The sequence below is a fragment of the Tachyglossus aculeatus genome (assembly GCF_015852505.1).
Source record: "Tachyglossus aculeatus isolate mTacAcu1 chromosome 12 unlocalized genomic scaffold, mTacAcu1.pri SUPER_6_unloc_2, whole genome shotgun sequence".
Classification (NCBI taxonomy): domain Eukaryota; kingdom Metazoa; phylum Chordata; class Mammalia; order Monotremata; family Tachyglossidae; genus Tachyglossus; species Tachyglossus aculeatus.
The window spans coordinates 16,438,124-16,448,043 of record NW_024044829.1 but is presented as its reverse complement, the minus strand read 5'-3'; positions in this window follow the sequence as shown (position 1 = coordinate 16,448,043).

Here is a 9,920-nt window from a genome sequence, read left to right as displayed (position 1 = left end):
GGATTTCATAAGTTCCTTGAGGACAAGTATCATTTCTATTATTTCTACTGGACTCTCCCAAATGCTTAGGATAGTGCTTAGCACAGAGTAATGAAAATCAGCCTGGCCTAGTGGAAAGAATATGGGCCTGAGCATCAGAGGACATGTGTTCTAATCCCAGATCCATAATTTCTCTGCTGAATGATTTTGGGGAAGTCACTTAACTTCTCTGTGCCTCAGGTACCACATCTGTAAAATGGGGATTAAATCTTACTCCCTCCTACTTGGACTGTCACTTCCATGTGGGGCAGAGAATGGTTCCAAAGCGATTATCTTGTATCTCCCTGGGGGCTTAGTACAGTGTCTGGCACACCGTAAGTGCCTAACAAATTCCACAGTTTTAATAATCAGTAAAAGCATTGCTTGATTGATATTCATTGTTGAAGGCAGAGGAGGTGTGGTCTTGATTCAATTTTCCAATCCCTTGATTTAGTGGCCTGTGAAACTAGATTGAAATGATCCTGAGTGGCTGAACGTCTTTTCCTAAATTCACAGTATACATAGATCTTAGGGAGACCTCATTTCATGTGAAGTACATAGGTTTCCTTGAAGATTTCTCCTATGTTTCAGTATATACACAATTCCCTTCAATCATAAAATCACTACCAGGACGATAATTCTCAAGCTAACCTACATACTGTGACTTGTTCCCATCCCTCCCTCATCTGTCGTTTGCTTATATAGTAATAATAATAATAATAATAATAATGATGATGGCATTTGTTAAGCACTTACCATGTGCATAGCACTGTTCTAAGGGAGGATAGAAGGTGATCAGGTTGTCCCACGTGGGGCTCATAGTCTTAATTCTCATTTTACAGATGATGTAACTGAGGCACAGAGATGTTGTGACTTGCCCAAAGTCACACAGCTGTCAAGCCGTAGAGATGGGATTTGAACCCATGACCACTGAACCTCTGACTCTCAAGCTCGTGCTCTTTCCACTGAGCCACGTTGCTTATATCCCTCCTTTTTCCTGGAACTCAGCTCTCTCTCATCTCCTCCAGGACGTCTTCCCTGATTAATTTACTTCCTATACCAGCGGTGTTATGCCCACAGCTGCTATCTCAGCCCTTTATACCAACCTTGCATTTATGTACTCTAAATCAATCAGTCAAATGCTTAATGATTTTTACTGAGCACTTACTGTACGCAGAGCATTGTCAGTATGCAGAATATTGTACTAAGCACTTGCGAGAGATCAATACAACAGTTAGTAGACATTTTCTCTAAACCACATGGAGTACTTGCATAAGCGCCTGACTCTTAAGAACTCACATATAGAATTCTTAAGAACTCTTAAGGAACTCAGTTTTGTCTTTCCTCCTACTTGCAAATTATTTTAGTGTCTGTCTCTTTCCCTAGATTATATGCTCTTTGAGGTCAGAGATGGTGTCTAGTAACTCTTTATTATAAGCTCTCATTACAACACTCTCCTTACATTGGTGTTTATTAAAACTGTTGATACATTAAGTAAGGAACACAATCTCCTTTCCTCCTTTTGTGTTCCAGAGGTCAGAACACTCTTTCTGCTGTGAGGAAGTGATCAGATTTAAGCTCCATGAGGCACGGACCTTGTCTGCAAACTCAACTGTATTGTTCTCTCCCAAGGGTTTAATACAATGCTCTGAACACAGAAAGCACTGAATAAAGACCACTGAATCTCAGAATCCTTGCTTGCTAATCATTTCTGGAACTGCTCTAAATGGTTGTTTATCTTAAAAGAGTGAAGATGTTTCCCAAAGTCTGTATCAAATTACCAGGAGGGGCTTTTAACTGGGAAAATTTAGAACCTAGAAATTTGCTCTTTTTTACTGTTTTTTAATGGAATTTAGTATGTGACTGCTATGTACCTGATATTATACTAAATTCTGGGTTTGATAAAAGCTAATCAAGTTGAACGCAGTCCATTGTCTCATATAGTACTCACAATATGAATCCCCATTTTACAGGTAAGGTAACTGAGGTACAGAGAAATTGAGTGATTTATCCAGGGTCACACAGCCAATAAGTAGTGAAGTTGGGATTAGAAGCCAAATCCTTCTGACTCTCAGGGCTGTTCTCTATCCACTAGGCCATGCTACCTCATTTAGATAGACAATAATTAATAATTATTATGGTATTTGTTAAGTGCTTACTACGTGTTAGAAACTGTTCTAAGCCTTGGGGTGGATAGAAGCAAATCAGGGTGGACACAGTCCCTATCCTAATTTAGGCTCACATCATTATGAGGTGGTTGAGGTGAAGCCCTTGATCAAGAAACCTTGGTAGCTCCACTCAATGTTGTGTGAGATTTCTCTGAGGGGCAATTCAGATTTCTTTGTTGAATAATACAGAAACTCCTTTTTAGCAAAAATGACCTTATCCCTTGGGATTCCGGAAAAATTGTGAGGTCCTGCAGATGTTTATTCTCGGCCCCTGGGTGAATCTAAAGAGCAATTAAATAATGTTTTTCACTTCTTGCAGTATCACAGGTGAAACAGAAGAATTGAGGGACTTAATCCCCAAACACCACTAATTCCAATATGAACATGCCTCTGTTACCCAGTGAAATGCTTTTTGAACCTTAAGTGATACCTCTTTTCATATCCAACATCTTTCATCGAACTCTTGGAATTTTATTCTTGAAAAATATTGAATTTTGTGAAGTTTTCCCTCCTTTGGCCTTCTCTTCCTCTGCCTCCCTAGCTGAAGGTTAGAATGAGATTATGTAAATCCTCAGAGATAAGCTCTTCTTGAGTTTACACTGTCAGAGTGCAGGAATGGGGACGAAAGTGTAGGCTTATTCTTAAGCCCAGGGCTGTTTTGACTTGAGGAGGATATAGGTCCCTTTCCCCTCTTCATCTGGGAAAAACTAATTTACTTGTCCCTCCACCTCCTTAGTCAATAAATCAGTGGCATTTATGTTGTACTTACTGTGTGCCGGGCACTGAACTAAGCTCTTGGGACACTGCAATACAATAGAGTTGGTCTCAGCCAAGAAGCTAAAATCAGCTTACAGTGTCCGTTCCTGTTGATGGTTAAGAAATGTTAGCTGTTTCCAGACACTTCCACAGCTACAGATCTTGTCCCAAAACCCTTTTCATCAAAGAAAAGGGGAACTGAGTTTTCAGAAGATTACTGTTCATCTTATCTTCTAGATTCATTTAGAAATCAGTTAGAAGTTTTTCCCTCTGTGTGCATTGGCTACAGGCTTCTCTGACTGCATTCATCATTGTTAGGATTTTTAATTTCTATCAGAAAAGTGTATAGTTTAAGTGAAGAGAGGCACTAAATTGTGAGTTGTAATTGTATATTGCAAAGCAGAGCCCTTTTGAGATGATACTCTATTCTGCTACTGGATAGAGTAATTTATATCATAGTAAATATTTTTCTACAAATATCATGGTCTTTCTTTCACTGAAATAGCTCATAAATGTGCCAAGCTCAATTTTGGGGGAAATTGTTTTCTTTTTGTTTCAGTTTTGGTAGTGATGATACATCAAGATATTTTGTACTGAATTGATCATTATAGCTATTCAAAAAATCGTCTGGGGAAAAATATTCCCCAGATACTAGTTGTCGAGAAGTGTAGGCTGCTGCTTGTTTTTATAATTTAAGGAAGCAGTTTCTGAGTTTGTTAATATGGGTACAATGACAAACGGTCTTCTTCAGGAGAAAATTTTCAGGTTAATTTTCTCTTCCATTTGATTTCTAGACCTCAGGTCATTCTTAATATTTGAAAATAGTCTACCTTCATTAGCTACTAAATTTTCAACCAAAGAAAGCTTTCAAAGAAGTGGAATGTCTAGAAGACAGGGAAGATGATATTCTGAATTTAACGTGGAGGTTTATACTGAAGAAAAATGGGAGATGGAAAAAATTGAAATAAGGTAATTCTGTGAGTAGAACAAAGAAATTCCTCCCTGAGGAGTATTTAAGAATATGGAGAAGGAGCTGCTAAAGGTAGTATGTGTAATGGGGAGAAATGAAATCATAAATGTAAAGGAAATGAAGTTATGATGGAGAGGGCATCATTGAGGATGAGTGAGCTCTGTAGGAAAGTAGAGGGTTGGAGTAGTGTGTACTGGTGCCTAGGAAGAAATGTTCTTTAACTGAATTAAGAATTGCTGTGAGAGGGAAGCATTCAGTAAGTCCTGGCTTCAAAGGGAGAGCTGAGGGCCTGAAGCGCAAACCAGTGACTTAGTGGCTATCATATTCTGGCAGTGGTTGAAAGTCAGTCAATTAACTGAATTTACTGAGGACCTGTTGTGTACACCGCACTATACCAAGCATTGAGGAGAGTGTAATAGAATTAGGAGTCATGTCCTCTGTCCAATAGGAGCTTATAATGTAGCAGGGAAGATAGATGAACAGGATGCAGAAAAAGTGGATAGGGGTTAGTGCCTACCTAAAATTAGTGCTTACCTAATTTTGTATCTAAGATACGTAACAAGTATTATGGGTAATCGATTGCTGCAAAAGTCTGGAAGTAGTAGTTGGGGCAATCTTAGATTATGAGCTCATGTGGGACAGAAACTAGGTTCACTCTGCTTGTCTTTTATTATTCAATAAATCAATCAATCAATCAATCAATCGTATTTATTGAGCACTTACTGTGTGCAGAGCACTGTACTAAGCGCTTGGGAAGTACAAGTTGGCAAAATATAGAGACAGTCCCTACCCAACAGTGGGCTCACAGTCTTAAAGGGGGAGACAAAGAACAAAACCAAACACACTAACAAAATAAAATAAATAGAATAGATATGTACAGGTAAAATAAATAAATAAATAGAGTAATAAATATGTACAAACATATCTACATATATGCAGGTGCTGTGGGGAAGGGAAGGAGGTAAGATGGGGGGACGGAGAGGGGGACGAGGGGGAGAGGAAGGAAGGGGTTCAGTCTGGGAAGGCCTCCTGGAAGAGGTGAGCTCTCAGTAGGGCCTTGAAGGGAGGAAGAGAGCTAGCTTGGCGGAGGGGCAGAGGGAGGGCATTCCAGGCCCGGAGGATGGTGTGGTCTGGAGGTCGATGGCGGGACAGGGGAGAACGAGGCACGGTGAGGAGATCAGCAGCAGAGGAGCAGAGGGTGTGGGGTGGGCTGTAGAAGGAGAGAAGGGAGGTGAGGTAGGAGGCGGCGAGGTGATGGAGAGCCTTGATGCCCAGGGTGAGGAGTTTCTGCCTGATGCGCAGATTGATTGGTAGCCAATGGAGATTTTTGAGGAAGGGAGTAACATGCCCAGAGCGTTTCTGGACAAAGACAATCCGGGCAGCAGCATGAAGTATGTATTGAAGTGGGGAGAGACATAAGGATGGAAGATCAGAGAGAAGGCTGATGCAGTAGTCCAGACGGGATAGGATGAGAGCATGAACGAGCAGGGTGCCGGTTTGGATGGAGAGGAAAGGGCGGATCCTGGCAATGTTGCGGAGCTGAGACCGGCAGGTTTTGGTGACGGCTTGGATGTGAGGGGTGAATGAGAGAGCGGAGTCGAGGATGACACCAAGGTTGCGGGCTTGTGAGACGGGAAAGATGGTAGTGCTATCAACAGAGATGGGAAAGTCAGGGAGAAGGCAGGGTTTGGGAGGGAAGACAAGGAGTTCAGTCTTGGACATGTTGAGCTTTAGGTGGCTAGCAGACATCCAGATGGAGATGTCCTGAAGGCAGGAGGAGATGCGAGCCTGGAGGGAGGGGGAGAGGGCAGGGGCAGAGATGTAGATCTGGGTGTCATCAGCGTAGAGATGGTAGTTGAAGCTGTGGGAGCGAATGAGGTCACCAAGAGAGTGCGTGTAGATCGAGAACAGAAGGGGACCAGGCACTGAACCTTGGGGAACCCCCACAGTAAGGGGATGGGAGGGGGAGGAGGAGCCTGAAAAAGAGACTGAGAATGAACATCCGGAGAGATAAGAGGAGAACGAGGAGAGGACGGAGTCTGTGAAGCCAAGGTCGGATAGCGTGTTAAGGAGAAGGGGGTGGTCCACACTGTCGAAGGTAGCTGGGAGGTCGAGGAGGATTAGGATAGAGTATGAGCCGTTGAATTTGGCAAGCAGGAATTCATTGGTGACCTTGGAGAGGGCAGTGTCCGTGGAATGTAGGGGACGGAAGCCGTACTGGAGGGGTCGAGGAGAGAGTTGGTGTTGAGGAATTCGAGGCAGCGCGTGTAGACAACTCGTTCAAGGAGTTTGGAAAGGAATGGTAGGAGGGATATGGGGCGATAACTAGAAGGTGAGGTGGGGTCAAGAGAGGGTTTTTTTAGGATGGGAGAGACATGGACATGTTTGAAGGCAGAGGGGAAGGAACCAGTGGAGAGTGAGCGGTTGAAGATGGAAGTTAAGGAGGGGAGAAGGGATGGAGAGAGAGATTTCATGAGATTAGAGGGAATGGGGTCAGAAGCACAGGTGGCCAGAGTAGCACTTGAGAGGAGGGAGGAGAGCTCCTCTGAGGACACTGCTGGGAAGGATGGGAGAGTAGCAGAGAGTGATGAGATCCGGGTGGTTGGAGAAAGGGGGCGGGGAGTGACTTTGGGGAGGTCGGATCTGATGGATTTAATTTTGTTAATGAAGTAGGAGGCCAGATCGTCGGGGGTGAGGGAAGGAGGAGGGGGGAGGAACCGGGGGCCTGAGAAGGGAGTTGAATGTATGGAAGAGCTGGCGGGGATGATGAGCATGGGTGTCAATAAGGGAGGAGAAATAGTTTTGTCTGGCAGAGGAGAGGGCTGATTTAAGGCAGGAAAGGATAAACCTGAAGTGAACGAGGTTGGCGTGGTGTTTAGACTTATGCCAGCAGCGTTCGGCAGCTCGAGCATATGAGCGAAGGAGGCAGACAGTGGCAGTGATCCAGGGCTGTGGGTTAGTGGCACGAGAGCGTCGAAGGGATAAGGGAGTGAGTGAGTCTAGCTGAGTAGAAAGGTAGAGTTCACATCCAAGCCGTCACCAAAACCTGCCGGTTTCAGCTCCGCAACATTGCCAAGATCCGCCCTTTCCTCTCCATCCATACCGCTACCCTGCTCATTCAAGCTCTCATCCTATCCCGTCTGGACTACTGCATCAGCCTTCTCTCTGATCTCCCATACTCGTGTCTCTCCCCACTTCAATCCATACTTCATGCTGCTGCCCGGATTATCTTTGTCCAGAAACGCTCTGGGAATATTACTCCCCTCATCAAAAATCTCCAGTGGCTACCAATCAATCTGCGCATCAGGCAGAAACTCCTCACCCTGGGCTTCAAGGCTCTCCATCACCTCGCCCCCTCCTACCTCACCTCCCTTCTCTCTTTCTACAGCCCACCCCGCACCCTCTGCTCCTCTGCCGCTAATCTCCTCACCGTACCTCGTTCTCGCCTGTGCCGCCATCGACCCCTGGCCCACGTCATCCCCCGTGCCTGGAATGCCCTCCCTCTGCCCATCCGCCAAGCTAGCTCTCTTCCTCCCTTCAAGGCCCTACTGAGAGCTCACCTCCTCCAGGAGGCCTTTCCAGACTGAGCCCCTTCCTTCCTCTCCCCCTCGTCCCCCTCTCCGTCCCCCCATCTTACCTCCTTCCCTTCCCCACAGCACCTGTATATATGTATATATGTTTGTACATATTTATTACTCTATTTATTTATCTATTTATTTTACTTGTACATATCTATTCTATTTATTTTGTTAGCATGTTTGGTTTTGTTCTCTGTCTCCCCCTTTTAGACTGTGAGCCCACTATTGGGTAGGACTGTCTCTATATGTTGCCAAATTGTACTTCTCAAGCGCTTAGTACAGTGCTCTGCACACAGTAAGCTCTAAATAAATACGATTGATGATGATGATAGAGTTGAGAACAGAAATCTGATCATCAAGACTGGGTAGAGAGGAGACGGAGGCGAGGTGGGGTGTGAGGTGCTCAGAAAGATGCATGGGGTCAAGAGAGTGGAGTTCTCTGTGAGGCAGTAATATGGATTTACAGGGGAAAGGAGTGTGAGTGAGGAGGCAGGTGAGAAGATTATGATCAGAGAGAGGGATTTCAGAGTTGGTGAGGGTGGACACAGTGCAGCGATAGGAGATGATGAGGTCGAGGGTATGACCAAGTTGGTGAGTGGGTGAGGTGGGGTGGAGCAAGAGGTTGGCAGCGTCGAGGAGAGATAGAAGGCGGGCGGCGGAGGAGTCATCAGGGATATACATGTGGATGTTGAAGTCTCCGAGGATCAGAGTGGGCATGGAGAAGGAGAGAAGGAAGGTGAGGAAGGGGTCAAAATCGTTAAAGGAGTTGGAGGTGGGGCCGGGGGGCGGTAGTTGACGGCTACAAGAATCTGGAGAGGGTTGTAGAGGCGAATAATGTGGGCTTCAAAGGAAGGGAAGGAAAGGGAAGGGGGAGGAAAGATAGTGCGAAAGCGGCATTGGGGGACGAGAAGGAAACCGACACCTCCTCCTTTTTCGGTGAGTCTGGGGGAGTGGGAGAAGAAGAAGCCTCCACTGAAGAGAGCAGCAGAAGAGACCGTGTCGTCTGGAGACAACCATGTTTCAGTTAGGGAGAGGAGGAGTAGAGAGGTGGAAAGGAATAGGTCCAGGATGAAAGGGATCTTACTTAAAACAGAGCGGGCGTTCCAGAGGCCACACTTGGCAGCATCTGTCGGGGGAGGGGAGGGAGGGGAAAGGGTGCGAGGGGTGCGGAGGGTTTGGAATGGGATGACTTGGTGGAGGCCTACGCCGGGAGAGTGGGAAGAGGGGTGGCGATGGGAAAGAAGAACTGGGATGGGGTGGGGGCGGGGAGAAGGGGAGGGAGGGGGCTGGGAGGGAGGAGTGGCGGACTGGCGCTGGTACAGAGGGATCCTTGGTACAGGGTGAGGGGGAGTGGTCTTGGTGGGGGAGAGGGAGGGAAAAAGCTGGGGGGGAGAGGGGAAGGGGAAGGTGAGGAATGGGAATGGCAGTTGGGAGCAAGGGAATTGGAAGTTCATGGTGAGAACAGCAGGGCGAGTGACAGTACAGCGGAAGGTTAACAATTGAGATGCAGAAGGGATAAAACAGTAGCAATGATATAAGTAGGTGATGGCATCACAGTGGGTAGTTAAACAATTAACATGCTATGGCAATAATAAAATTGGCAGATAATGATTTCACAAACAGCAGATACAAACTATTATGTGCTGGAGTAGGGTGGACCTGTTAAGGGGGTCAGGGAACAGAGATACCTGGGGAGAGGAGTGAACAGCCAACTAGCATGGGAGGGCTGAGTAGGTGCGAATGAGGTTGTCGTTAATGTAACTTGGTAATGTAACAAGTGCCTTTTTCCCGGGGTGGGGAGGGGGGAGAGTCTGTCAGGACCGGACCGGGAAGGGGGGGGATGGGGGCAATTTAAGGAAGGTCGCTTAAATGGTGGGGGGTGGCAGTAGGGGGCGTTTATAGGGGCGCTCTGAGGAGAGAAGCCTTCCGGGAGTAGCGGGGGCCGCGCTGTGTGATGGAGGGCGGGCGGGCCTCTCGGGAACGGAGTCCCGGGAGTCTCTGGAGGCGCTCTGAGGAGAGGATCTTTCCGGGGGCAGAGGGGGCCACGCGGAGTGTTGGCGGGTGGGCCTCTCAGGAACAGAGTCCCGGGCGTCTATGGCGGCGCTCTGAGGAGAGGATCCTTCCGGAAACAGCAAGGCCGCGCGGTGTGATGGCGGCGGGCCATCCAGGAGTATCTATCTATCATTAGCCCATACTCTATCCAGGAGTATCTATCCAGGAGTATGGCACAGTGTTGTGGACATAGCAAGTGCTTAACATTATTATTCTCATTGTTATTATTATCATTATATTCATCATTATATAGGTAGATGACAAACTGACAAGATAAAGATCTTTTGAATGAGTCCTTATGGATGAGATGTGATACCAGGGCTCTTAAGTTAGAGAGAAATGTGATCTGGCCAATTTGACGGGGAAGGGATTTGCAGG